We start from the raw sequence: 14,305 nt of genomic DNA, 5'->3' as shown, positions 1-14,305 counted from the left end.
ATGAAAAAGGCTACATTACAACTGATGCCCATGGCCAGTGGTGATGCTCACTTCCTCCCTTTAGGTCCTGGGGGGGACTAAACTTCTACTCCCTGTGAGTGCTGCTCCTAGGGTCCCAGCTGTGCCCTCCTGTGGCTCCTTGGGCCTCTGTCTCACCCAGGAGGGGACATGTCAGCAGGGGGGGGCTGCAGCTGGAGCAGAGGTGCTCCAAATCCCCACCTCATTGTTCATTCTCTTTCCTCCCCAGGGGCGCCTCCTGCTCAGGGCCTTCTCCTCAACCCAGGCCATCCTCCCTGCTCCAGAGAGCACCCGATTCATCGTCTCAAGAAGACATGGGGAGAAGTTCCCAGGTGGGTAGGCCTCTCTCCACAGGAGAAGCAGGGTGGACCAGGGGCCTCCCACAGGTCTGGTCCTGTCCCTCAATGACCCGGGGAGGTGCTAGGAGGCCAGGGACACTGGAGGCAGGGCTGGGCTGGTGGGAAAGGTCTTTAAGCCCCCTGGGACCTTAGGCCAGAATTTCCAGCTCAGCACTAAGTTATCTTAACTGTCAGGAGCAGGTTGGAGCCATCTGGAGACTTTCAAGTACTTATATACAGCAATGGAACTCTTTGCCCAGCTGACATCTCAACTGTAAAAACAGCTGCTCAGTTGACATGGGGCTGGGCCCAGGTGACCAGCATGATAGCTCCCTCCCCAGTCCCCTGCAGTACTTGGGACTCAGTGGAACCCAGTGGAGACTCTTGTTATCAAACCCACAATGGGGCTTCACTGTTGCCAGACTCATAGAAAGCCAATTACTGAGACAGTGAGAATTGTCGGGAGATAAGGATTATTTCCGTGGATGCCTCAACAGGGAGGGGGAGGGATGCACTACCTCAATTCTGCCTCCCTGACCAACAGGGTCAGGGATTTTTTCTGTAGGTGAAATGAAGAATGCACGAGGGGTGTGAGCATCATTGTGTGTTTGGGGTGGAGTGCAGGGCACGCAAGCGCAATGAGAAATCATGCTGGTACATACATCCCATGATCAAAAAACGGCAGACAAGTCCCTCCCAGAGCAGAGATTTTAGTGTTATGATGAACTAGGGGTTAATGTTTCAGCTTTGTGCAGGCTCGGTGGGTGTTTGGGCATGGTCTGTGGTGGAGTATGGCTTCTCTTGGCTTCCCAGGACACACAGGTAGGTGGTGTGAGACTTTGTAGGAGGTTTCGCCATGCCTGGGAAAGAAATTCAAAAGAAGTGCATCAGTAGAACAGAAAGTTACAAAGTTCTGGTCAGCAAATTTTGCTAAAGAATTCTCTATTTTCTGCCTAATTGAGACTGTAGCTCCTAAGTTACCAGCGCTGAGATAAATCTTGCTGTCAAGGCCACATAGAGCTGCCAGCTCTATAATGTGAAAACTCTTTTGAAATATGAGGGAACCAAAAATATTATTGAGAAAATATTTTCTTGCTTATACTCTCATCCTAGCAGTTTGGTGTTTGGGGTCTTCTCAAATAAAAGGAATTTGAACCTACACACTTCCCCATTATTCCCAAATTTATTTTTTCTTCTTTTCCCTCTCCACAAAAATAGCTACAGAAATTAAAAAAAAAAAAACCAAAAAAATAAAAAACTATAGCGGACAAAAGTATACATTGGGGAAAAGAATCTCAATTCAATAAGTCTTGCTGGGAAAACTGGATAAGCACATACAGAAGATTGAAACTAGATCCCCACCTCTTACCTTTCACAAAAGTCAACTCACAATAGATAGCAGACTTAAACGTAGGGCGTGAAACCTTAAGAATTCTGGGAAGAAAATGTTAGGAAGAGTCTTTTAGACATTGGCCTGGGCAAAGAATTTATGAAGAAAACACTAAAGCTATCACAGCAGCAACAAAAATTAACAAATGGGACCTGATCAAATTAAAAAGCTTCTGCACAGCCAAGGAAACTATCATTAGTGTGAATAGACAAACTAAAGAATGGGGGAAAATATTTGCTTTCTACACATCTGATAAAGGGCTGATAACAAGAATCTATATACAGCTTAAGAAAATCAACAAGAAAAAAGCAAACAACCCCATCAATAAATGGGCAAAGGACACGAACAGAAACTTCTCAAAAGAAGACAGGTTTATGGCCAGCAAACATATACAAAAGTGCTCAACATCTCTAATCATTAGGGAAATGCAAATCAAAATTACAGTGAAATATCCCCTAACTCCAGTGAGAGTGGCCTCTATCAAAAAGTCCCAAAATAACAAATGCTGGCGTGGATGTCAAGAGATTGGAATGTTCTTACACTGCTGGTGAGACTGCAAATTCGTACAACCCCTGCGGAAAGTAATTTGGAGATGCCTCAAAGAGGTAAAAATAGAAACCATCTGATCCAGCAATCCCAACACTAGGCCTCTATGCAAAGGAAAAAAAGATTCTACATAAAGACATCTGCAGTCAAATGTTTATAGCAGCACAATCCACAATTGGAAAAATGTGGAAACTACCCAAGTGCCCATGAATACATGAGTGGATGAATAAAATATGGTATATGTATACCATCGAATGCTACTCAACGACAAAAATCAATGGTGAAACTAGCACCTCTTATATTATCCTGGATAAAGAGTGAGCCCATCCTTTGAAGCGAGGTATCACAAGGATGGAAAAACATGCACCACATATACTCGCCATCAAACTGGTACTACCTGATCAACACTAAGGTGTTCACATGTCAGTAATGCCCACTGGGTGCTGGTCAGGTGGGGGAGAGTGGGGGGTAAACACACAACGAATGGAAGCAGAGAGCGCTGCATGGGGGAAGGACAGCTTGGGTGAGGCAAACGCATTACATATAACCAAAATGTTTGTGCCCCCATAATATCCTGAATTAAAAAATAAATCACTAAATAAGTAAATAAATAAAACATTTTGTTATGAAAAGCAGTGGTAATGCACTGAGCAGAGGTCTGCTCACCAAAGTACATGGAGGCTGGGAGATGGGGGAAAGTGTCAGGGGGCAGAGAAAGGAGTGAGTTTTGGAAGAAATACTGGGCCTTTTTTTTTTTTTAACTTTCTCACCAAAAGTTTACTTAAATATCCCAGTCACCCAGTCACTGTATCTAGTCTGGGCAACTGGGGTGTGGGGCAGGAGGCCCTGGTCATGTTTACACCTAAATTTCTCCTAGACAGCGAATGAGTGAGGTGTCATTCCAGGCTTTAAGATGGAACGCCTCGAGCTCCTCTGAGTGCGGTGAGCTGTCTCCTTTCTGAGAGACAGATAAGGCTTGTGACTCAGAGTACTTCAGATGTCCCTGTGTCACAACCACATTTTTTCAGCAGCCTTGGGTGGGAGAGTGGCAGTGAAGGTGACAGTGGCAAGCACTCAGTGTTGGGGTGCTGTAGCGCCCACATTCCCTCTGCTCCTCACAGTCTGTTTCCCCTGAGGTGAAAGTACTCAGATGATCTTAACATCAGGGCCTTGAAATATTTCCAACACATACAAGCTCTTCAAAGAGCACTTATCCAGAATACATACAGAACACCTTCAAACCAGCAAGACAGGCAACCTAATATAGGATAACCTAGATACAGGAATAGGCACTTAGTAAGTTAACAAGGCTACACAAATCACCAATACATACCCAATGACCCTGGGATTCCTCACTCACCGTGTCTGCTCAATGTAGCCCTACTCTGCAAGGCTCCCCACCCCCCAGGGTTCTCAGCCATGTCACTGCCAGGAAAAGCTCTGCTCCCAATAACACTGCCGAGCCTGGGGACAGCAAGAGTCCAAATCGTGGACTTGCTGTAACTATACGTCAGAGCAAAGAGCACAGTTATGGGTTTAGACAGTAATTCTGGGTCTTTCATATTTACTGTGTTTTTGCCAATTCTTTTTCCTTTCCGGGTTTAGCTTCCCTGTTTATGTAATGGAGGAGTGAGACTGAATCAGACTTGGGACCTGGTATTGAGAACACAGATTATGTTGGATTTAGCCAGCAAAATATCTCTCTCTCTCTCTATCTCTCTCATAGGATTGCCCATCAACATTTAAAAAACAAGATTTCTGACTTTTCTTAAAAAACCAGGTGATTGATCCCATCCCCACATTAAAAGTATTGTCTGGAATGGAGCAGGAGGCAGCATCCATTAGGCTGGATCCTAAATCTTGCCCAAGCAATATCCCTGCCGCCTCCCTGAGCATGCACCTTAGTGTGCAGGGGACAGACAGTGTTATGTGTCCATCCCATGCGTTCTTCTTCCTGGGATTTTCCCAGGGCTCTTATGGTTAGTTTTGGACCACATGGCAGAGTGTTTGCGAATGGGGATGGGAGGCAGTGAAGCGATGGTACAAAAGTTCCACACATTCTTCCATGTGTGTGGCTGGAAGCTGGAAACCTCTGAGAGGGCAGACTAGCAAGGGGGACCAGCTGAGATTCCCAAGTCACCACTGCAGGAGAGCTGGCAAGAAAGGCTCTCTCACTGCTCTGGGCCCAAAATAGAAGCAAGAAACAAAGCTTTGTTGTGTTAAACCACTGCTACTCAAAGGCTGTATGTTACCGTGGCATAGCCTGTCCTATACTGACTAATGAAATGGATAACGATAATAGTAGCTAATATTTATTGAGTACTTCCTGTGTTAAATGCTTAGGCATTGGGCTAAACTACAGATAATACTGTAGTTATTCCTCAGGATAATTCTGTGAGACAGATACTATTATTTTACCCCATTAAGAGGTGAAGTTTGGAGCCGTTAAGTCATAAGTCAAAAACAAATAAAGTGCCTAGGTTCATAGTAAGTGATAGAGCAAGATTCCAAAACTTTCATTGTTGTCTTTTTTCTATTCCATATTGTTTCTCTGAGCCTGTCTTTCTTTATCTGTAAAAAGGAGAAAATAGTCTAACTTTGAAAGTCAGATATTAATTGTGTAAAGAGACAGTTTAGACAAATGTTAAATTATTTGGATCAGTTTGAGGTGACACGCAAAAGTTTGCAATGGTTTTATCCACTTGAACCAGTTTTTTGCAGATTAATTTGGGTAGAATCAATTTGACCTAGATTCTGATGACATAGACCTTGGAACACCTTTGTACTTCTTTGGCTAAAACTTTAACAGAAATACTGTTGGCTATTAGGTAATCATTATGTTAAGAAAATATAATTATTATAACATATTCTTAGACTTTTAAGGGGTTTAATCAAGAATGATTAAATGTCTGAAAAACTATTTGGGCATGCTTAACATTGCTAGCATACAACTCCCCCCTGCCCAATACCTCCTCTTTCACTATCCCTTCATTTTTCTCAAAGAAAAACCTTATTCAGACTTAAAATATCCTAGGTCAGCTTTATCTACTTTTGACCTTTTGTAAGTGAAATCACATAGCATGCATTCTTGTGTCTGTATGCATTCATTCAACATTATAGATGCCGTATTATCCATATTATTACACACAGCTGTATTGTTCATGCATTTTTACTGCTGTATAATATTTCAGTGTATGAACATGCCATAATTTATTTATACATTACACTGTTAGTGGATGCTGGGTCTTTTCCAGTCTGAGTCTATTAGAAAAACTGATGCTATGAACCTTTTTCATGTTTTTTGTTATACATGCGTAAGCATTTCTTTTGTAAATATAGATAGGCTTGGAATTGCTGGGTCATACAGTAACTGCATATTTGACTTTAGTAGACAATGTCCAACATTTTCCAAAGTGGGCATGCCAATTTACCTACAATTGTCCAAGAGTTCCAATTGCTCCTCATCCTTGCCAGCATTTGGTATTGACAGTGTTTTCAATTTTAGCCAATCTGATGACTCTGTAGCAGTAACTTATTGTGGGTTTAATATTTATTTCTCTGAATATCAATGAGGTTAAGCCTTTTTTGTATTTTTATTGGTTATTTTTCTATCCTCCTTTGAGAAGTGCTTTTTCAAGTCTCTTACCGTTTTTGTAGAGGATTGTGTAACTTTTTTATGGATTTGTCAGAGTTCTTTCTATTTTACTGATTAGAGACGTTTGTCTACTATATGTGTTCAAAATAGATTTGTCCACCATAGGGTTTGCTTTTATTCACTCCTAAGTATGTTTTAATGATGAGAAGATTCTAATTTTAGGGCCCGGCTCAGTGGCTCACATCTGTAATCCTAGCACTCTGGGAGGCCGAGGCGGGAGGACCACTCAAAGTCAGGAGTTCGAGACCAGCCTGAGCAAGAGCGAGACCCCATTTCTACTAAAAATAGAAAAAAATTAGCTGGACAACTAAAAATATGTAGAAAAAATTAGCTGGGCATGGTGGCACATGCCTGTAGTCCCAGCTCCTCGGGAGGCTGAGGCAGAAGGATTGCTTGCGCCCAGGAGTTTGAGGTTGCTGTGAGCTAGGCTGATGCCATGGCACTCTAGCCCCAGGCAACAGAGCAAGACTCTGTCCCCACAAAAAATAAAAAACAAAATCACAACTTTTCTATTTCTACTAATTCAGAATATTTTGGCTCAATTCAGCCATGAACACTAAACCACATGTTTCCAGTAGATGGCTTCAAAGACTGTAGACTTCTTGTCCCCTGAGCCAGTGACTCTGGACTTATCATTCACAGAGATGCCACAGCTAAGTACTGATGATGACTCTTTCAACCGTACCCACGATGGGTCTGCTGAGCATCAAGGAGATTGTCTATTCTAGAATTCACAAACCGCTTATCACAATAAGCAACCTTCAGGGACAGCACACAGCTCTCATGGAGATGTAGCCAGTACACACTGGGCTTATCTACTGGCAACATCTCCACATTGCTGCCCTCCATGCCCGCAGCCAGCCACTCCCCCATGGGGCAGTATCCCAGGGAAAAGATCTGGGAGGTGTAGTCATTCTGCTGGAGCTGTCATCCTTCCACAAGACCCAGGATCTGACGCTGCTGTCCAAACTGTCCCCCAGAGCTTGGTGCCATCGTTAGAAATGTCAATACACCCGACTGCATCTGTATGGCCCTGGAACTGTCTCACTAGTGTCTGGTTGTGCAGATCTGTGACATTACAGCCTGAGAAGCAGACCTTGGAATTCAGGCTGATGGCCAGGGCATAGCAGGCAGGAGCTGAGGATGTCAGTTCTATCTTGTTGTATGAGGTCTGAACTGCCAGGTCTCAAATGGGCAAAGTGCTGGCTTGCCCTCTCACTAACAGAGCACCGCCATCAGGTAGCAATTTATAGAAATGGATATAATTATCTTTATTCAGACAGTCAAGCTGAGAGACAGGACTCTTACTGCCAGGGGGTTGATGTCCCAGACCTTGATGCAGCCCTTCCTATTCATGTGCCTATGTCTCGTGGGGTTGCTGATGTTCAACCTGGTTGAGTGTGCTGATCTGGTGAGCATGCTGGGGGATTCCAGGTCCAAAGAGGGGATGAGGGTAAAGGGAACAGGCTGCATCTGACCCATTGCAGTAATGTGGAAGGAATATGCAGGTTTCCACCCAGGGATTCCTGCCAGGTTTGGAGGGAGGATAGGTACTCTCATGTGAGGGAGAGGATCAAACCCCACCATTGGGAAGCACACTTAGGCCACCCCTGCAGCCACCAGGCTTATCTGGGGAAACATGAGGTGCAGCCTTTTGTAAGTGGCATTAGGGCTGGTCAGCTCGCTGCCGTTACCAGCATGGGGGACCATCTCAAAGGGAGCAGTGTTCAGAGCTGGGCATTTCCAGCGGTGTTCTCAAACCAGCTGCCACTTGGTTAATGAGGTGGTCCATGGCCGGAGGCTTGTTGAGGCCTGGACCAAGTCCTGGAGTGGCACTTATGCCCAGCATTGGCACATCACCTTGAGGAGTTGGTGTGCTGTATTCCAGAACAGGCGTGCTGGCTTTTTCATGCAAGCTCATTTGTTTAGATTTCAAAGAAGTGGAACTTCCCAAGGTGGCCGTGGAGGCTGGGTTGCTACAAGCATCTTTCTTTGGCATGCAATTTTTTTAGTTTCATTTTCCAAAGGTGAATGGGCCGTGATTGTTTTTTGAGAAGGGTCCTCAATAGACACATCCACAACTAAGTTGTCACAATTTTTGTCACCATCACTGGTGAAGGCTGGAGTCCTATCATCCACCTTCCTTTTCTCGATGTAGTTGGAAAACTGAGGCACATTTCCTCATGTATCTGTGCCTTTTAGACTGCGTGGGACCAAGCAGGAATTGCCTGTGCTGGACACTCCATGGTGCTCTGCATAGTGGTGCTTCTTGTCGTCTTTTATTGACAAGCGAGCCTGCCCACTCAGAGCACTAGACAGTGCCAGAAGGTGGGCACTGCCCCAGATAGGCAGGATTTCTGGAGGCTGAAGTCCCTAAGGGTGAGACATTAGGGGTACTGGTGGTCTGCGTCACTGTGATAGAAACTGAGCTTGCAACTGCTGTTGCACAAGGATGACATTCAACTCTGCCACGGTCACTGGTTTGGCAGCCTTCAAGGCCTGGGCCACCTGTTGTTGATGTTCTTGAGACAGAAATGGGATGACTTGTGCACAAGTCGCATTCAAGTTCTTGGTGATTTCAGTCTGTGCATTTCAGTGTTTAATCCACATGACATTTCATAATACATCACATAGTGCCTCCGCATTTTTGTGTTTTCACTTGCTAGTTTCTCACATTCCATTTTAAGGTGGTGACACTGGACCTGCAGGAACTGGAATTTCTCCTTAATCTGGTCCAGGGACTCCGGGATAGTGAACTTGAAGGGTTGGCCTGCAGCTTGGTGTCTGGTGTCAATGGAAAAGAAGCAAAATTCTGTAAAATAATTTAAAGAGGTTTATTCTGAGCCAAATTTGAGGACCATGGCCCAAGGAATGCCCAAGAAGCCTTGAGCAAGTGGACTTGCCATGGTTGGGTTACAGTTTCGTTTTATACATTTCAGAGAGACAGGGATGAGAGGTAAAGTCATAAATCAATATGTGGAAGGCATACATTGATTTGGCATGAAAAGGTGGGACATGTCAAAGGGGGGTTGGTTACAGGTTATAGGTTTGTTTAAAGACTCTTTGACTTGTAATTGGTTAAAGAAATGAAGCTTTGTCTAAAGGTTTGGAATCTTTTAAGTTAAGTTAAGGAAGTGTGCTAATCAGAGACAAGCTACCTATTTGTTGTGTAATTTGAGGACCTGAAGGTTTGCCTTACATACCCTTAGGCCTGATAATGAGTTACAAAGGATATCTCCAGGAAGGGAGGGGGCCATGATAAGGCACCTCTGACCTCCCTTCTCAAGGCTAGTAACTGAGGTTTAGGGTATCCCCTTGGCCAAGAGCAGGTCCATTCCGTCAGCCGGTGGGGGTGAGCCTTAATATTTTATTTTAGTTCACAATCCCCATCCCTCCTAGGCTCCTGTCCTGGGAGAACAAATCCGGGCGGGCTGCTCTCCTTTGCTCTTCTCCTGGTCCGCTTCCTCTCCGGGTTTTCCTGGGGCAGCCCAGGCTAACCGGACACACAAACGTGGCACTTTAGGGGGACTCCCGCAGGTCGTGGCTTCGCCTTCTGCCAAGTGCTGGTGGGCTCCTGGGAGGCGGTTGGGAGCAAGGTCGAGGCCGCCACGGAGGCTCCAGGCGGGGAGCCAGGGATGACTAGACGGGGAAAATGCGTCCGACGCACCGGGAAGCAGCTTGGCAGGCCCCCTGTGACCAGCGCTTAGTGTTCCCGCGCTTGCACAAACCCTCCGGACCCGACAGGGCTGCTCCACAGAGGACAGTCCTGCAGGCGCCCTCTGCTCCTCTGGCCCAGGGCGTATGGGGGCTCCCTGCCCCGCGCGCACGCGCCCCGCAGTGCCGGCCTGGCCGCTCAGGACCCCTCCTCCAAGCTACATTCTTCCTGGTTCTCTTTTCTTTCCTTCCTCTGCCTCTCCACAAAGGGCACTCCAGCCCACTGCAAAGTTCTGTCAGTACTGCAGCGCCTGCTGGGTTGTGGTCGCCAGGGACAGCTGAGGTCCGGGTAGGCGGCGCGGGTCCCGCCCAGCAATGCCAGCGTGGGGCTGGCGCAATCGCTGCCTGGAGGACGTGGGGCATAGGCAACCCACTGCTGCTGTGATTCCTGCTCTTGCAGCCCTGGCTCCCACCGGCTTCTAGCGCTGGTTACATTAACACCCTGATGCATAGTTTGTTAACTAGTTAACTAGTGCCGTCCCTGCCCCAGCCCTGCAGGGGATGAGGCCGCCAGCGCAAAGCCAGACAATAGCGTGTGTATAATTCACAATAACTCATTAGTACAGTGTGAGGACGCAATGAAAAGGTATAATATAAAGTAAATTTTAAAAATCGAAATAAAATTACTCAGTAACTAATTTAATGGCAAATGTGCAGTCTATATAAGCAAAATAATAAAGCATTCCTTAAATATATGAATGAAGACTTAAATGGAGAGTCATATCTTGTTCTTGGATAGAAACAAAATGAATAATATAAAGAGGTCCTTTATCCTTAAGCTAACTTCAACATTGCATTTGATGTCATAATAGATTGTCAGCTTTTTTAAAGCTAGCAATGATTTTGCAAAATGCACATGGAAGAACAAACGTATAAGCATAGCCAAAATTCCTGAGAAAAAAACACAATGAGGTTTTCTGCTCCCACAAGAAATTAAAACACATTAAAATGTTCTAGTGTTAAAGCAGTGTGGTGTGGATGAAAGTAGACAAACAGATGAGGACAGCAGAAAATCCCAAAACCTACCAAGTTGCATAAGAAAAGTTAAGCAATAAAAAATTACAACGTTTATTAATACTTTTGTGTTTGAAAACTCGGTATTCCTATAAAAAAAGATGAAAATGGATCAATTTTTCTCATGCTAGAGTAAGGTAAAGGATAAATAAAGGAGAAAGCTAAATGGTAAAAATTGGAAAACATACAAATAGTAGGAGAAAACGTTAGTAAATATTTCTGCAAGCTGTCAGAATAAATCTGGCCTGGGATTAAAACCAAAAGATACTAATAAGAGATTGACACAGTATACAGCATAAAACCAGAATATTATGCATCATAGGAAGCACTATAAATCACGTAAAAAAGAAAATGCCAAATGGGACATTTATTTTATTTGCAACTTATATAACAAAGGGAAGCACTTTATGTGTGTTTGTTACAGAAAATAAGAAAGCTCTTAAAACATAGTGCCTCATGGCACAAGGACAAAGGAGGTAATATGAAGAAATCATTCGCTAATCTAAGATGAAACTTTTTTTTTTTTTTTTTTTTTTTGAGACAGAGTCTTGCTCTGTTGCTCAGGCTCTAGTACAGTGGCATCTCCATAGCTCTCTGCAAACTCAAACTCCTGGGCTCAAGTGATCCTCATCACTCAGACTCCTGAGGAGCTGGAACTATAGGCACATGCCACCACACCCGGCTAATTTTTTCTATTTTTTGTACACACCTGGTCTCACTCTTGCTGAACCTGATCTCCAACTCCTGCCCTCAAGCAATCCTCCCAAAGTGCTAGGATTACAGGCATGAGCCACCATGCCAGGCCAGATGAGATAATTTGAACTCAGAAATAAATATAGACTACAGTGCATGGAATTCCATCAAACACAAAAAATAATATTAGGAAAATTAAATTACTACGCATATATTTTCCTTGTTTGCTGTGGCTGCAAACTTACTATTATGACAATTAATAAAAGAAAGAATCAAGCTTTTATCCTTCTTTTCCTGATAGACTTGCTCTTAATGTAATGAAGAGCTCATGAGAAAATGAAATTCTTAATAGAAGAAAGAGAACTACTACATGCAGAGAATAGAATAGAATTAGAATACTGATATTTTGCAACCCTCATTGAAATAAGAGAAATTAGAAAAATACCAGCCAATAAATGATAAGCAATTATATGAGAGGAACAGGCAGACATTGCCTGGACCCACTGACCAAACTTAACATAAATAAAAGTGAAAAAACCAGTCACGTGTATCCAAATGTGCAGTCTAAATTGGGATGTGCTGGAAGCTTAAAATACAGAGTAACTTTGAAAGATTTCAAAGACTTCATCAATACTATTATATCGATCATATAATGAAATGATAATATTTGGGACATACTGAGTTAAATTATTACAATGTCACTTTTTTCTTTGTCTTTTCTTTTATGTTGCTGCTGGAAAATTTAAAATGGCACGCTGGCTCACGCTTTATTTCTAGAAGGCATTGCTGCTTGAGACGATTGTCTCTCTTTTCAAAATTCAGGCTCCCTCCTCAAAACCGAAGAGGCCATGACGTTTACCAAATTTGAAATTTTAAAATATTTGTCATCATACAGTTTCCGATTTTGAATATGCTATACATTATTCACAAGTGGATGTAACCTTATATACAATGTTAAATGCGAATGTCCTCCAGGCAGCGCCAGGTCCCAGGGCAGAGAGAAAGCCCGGGTTGCAGCCCTGAATAGGTGGGATCCCATTATTTGTCCGTCAGGGCCCTAAGGGTGGGGCCTAGAGCCCTACCCAATCAGAGATCATGGGGCGGGAACTGTCCAATCAGGCACGCAGTGGGAGGGCGGGACTTCCGAGTCCTGGCCCGGCCTTTGTCTGCTGCCAGTCCTCTAAGCTCCCGTCTGTGTTTAGTGCTCCTTCTTCTTTGCTTTGGGAAACTCAGGTAACCCTAGGCCTTTGTCTGCCTGTGACCTGCGAGTTCTGAAACATCTGCAGGAAGGATCCCTGGGCACCACGGAAGCCGCAAAATGGTGAGTGTGCGGGGCCGGCTGTCTTAGGGTGTTTGAAACCCACCGGAACTGGCTGTGGCAGGACCCGGGCCTCCCCGTGTCAGACCCGGAGTCTGCAGACCCGGGCACTCACTCACTAGGGCAGCTTGGCCCTCAGTCGTCTGCCGCTTAGAGCGGCGTTGGGCCGGCAGCCGGAACCAGGGGCGTCCTGTCGCAACCTCGCAGGCATCTTTTGGCCCCGTGGGAATCCTCTGGGTAGTTCCGTGGTGCAGCCCTGCGTCTCCCCTACATTGTGCGGTGACTACGGCAAGGGTCATCAGGGAAGAATTTCGACTGGTGTGCGGGGTTCATGCGTGGGAGGAGCTGTAGCCCCTGGGGTCCCCGTCCCTCCTTTCTCCTGTTAAAAATTAAACTAAGGGAGTATTTAAAACATGATAGAGTTTATTAGAGCAAACAGCGATTTATGAATCAGAGTGCAATCAGCCATGATTTGTTTTTGGGGTCCACCAGAGGGGCTTAAAGAAAAGACTTTCATAAAGTGCAGGAGACAGCAAACCAAATTCAAGAATTGATTGGTTACAGTTGTGTAGTCGTTATGTCGTCGCGTTATTTGGACTATCCTGGTGGATACTTCCTGGGTATGTAACCAGAGGTTAATTGGTGGTTTGTGGTTGGTTAAGACTAAATTTTCTTTCTCTCTAAGTTAGTAATATAAAAAAAAGTATTTGAATCAGATTTTGGTATTTTTAGGTAGGAACCCAGAGCACTAGAGTCACTTCCATCCTGTTTAGTTATTTTTACACCAGAGAGGGTCTCAATTTTCCCTTGCATTTTCCAAATGTGTGGCAAGTAGGATCTCAGTCTACCCCTCTGAGCCCCTAGTGTAACCTATCTAGGACTTGTGGTAAAATCCTAAATTTCCAGTTCCTTCCCCAGATTACCAGATACCAACTTATCCTCACCAATTACAACATTATCAACTATTTGTCCTTTATTTTACTTTTCAAACAGAATGTTGTAATTTATCATTTTTCCACAGAGCAATGGGTGGCTTTAAAAAAATATATTCGTTTTGTGTTTCTGAACATTTCACATGAGAGGAAATCAGAGACTATTCACTTGACACTGCCTGAAAAAATATACTTTGCCTCTCCTCCTTATATCTTCCCTAGGGACAGACATCTTACTTACCAAAGGGTTTCTTTGGGTTGAGGTTCCCCTTTGGAAACTTTATGGGATAATGTGTCTTCAGCCACCCTCCTGTCTTCTTGTGGTCCTAGGCTTCAGAATTGTCTGAGGATGATCCAAGATGCTCATGGTGACCATAACTCTTGGAATGTGTGGTGAATATCCTGCAGCGTGTACTCCCAGAGAACAGCCTGCAGTGTGTTTGTGGATCATGGCTGGGGAACAGCTGGATGATCTGGGGCTGAGAGAAGTCTCCTAGTACACCCTTCATGAAAAAGGCTAACCGTTTGTGCTGTAACATTTCCCCCTCCAAACCCAGTTTCCATTTTTTGGAGACACATTGGTGGTCAGCCAACCATTGGATGCTGGTATTGAGGGGAAAAGACATCAATAATTCCTGTTCGCTGGATTTCCTCACCCTTGTGAAGGGAGAAAAACTATCCCAAAAG

General features: G+C 44.4%; 1 pseudogene; it reads right to left on the bottom strand.

Moving 5' to 3' along the window:
* Positions 1 to 6,503: 6,503 nt before the first annotated feature.
* On the bottom strand, positions 6,504 to 12,985 carry LOC138382404 (transducin-like enhancer protein 1 pseudogene; annotated as a pseudogene).
* Between the last annotated feature and the right edge of the window lie 1,320 nt (positions 12,986 to 14,305).

The sequence above is a fragment of the Eulemur rufifrons genome, chromosome 4 (assembly GCF_041146395.1).
Source record: "Eulemur rufifrons isolate Redbay chromosome 4, OSU_ERuf_1, whole genome shotgun sequence".
Taxonomy (NCBI): Eukaryota; Metazoa; Chordata; class Mammalia; order Primates; family Lemuridae; genus Eulemur; species Eulemur rufifrons.
Note: the sequence above shows the minus strand (reverse complement) of the source record. Positions and strands in the feature narration are given on the sequence as shown.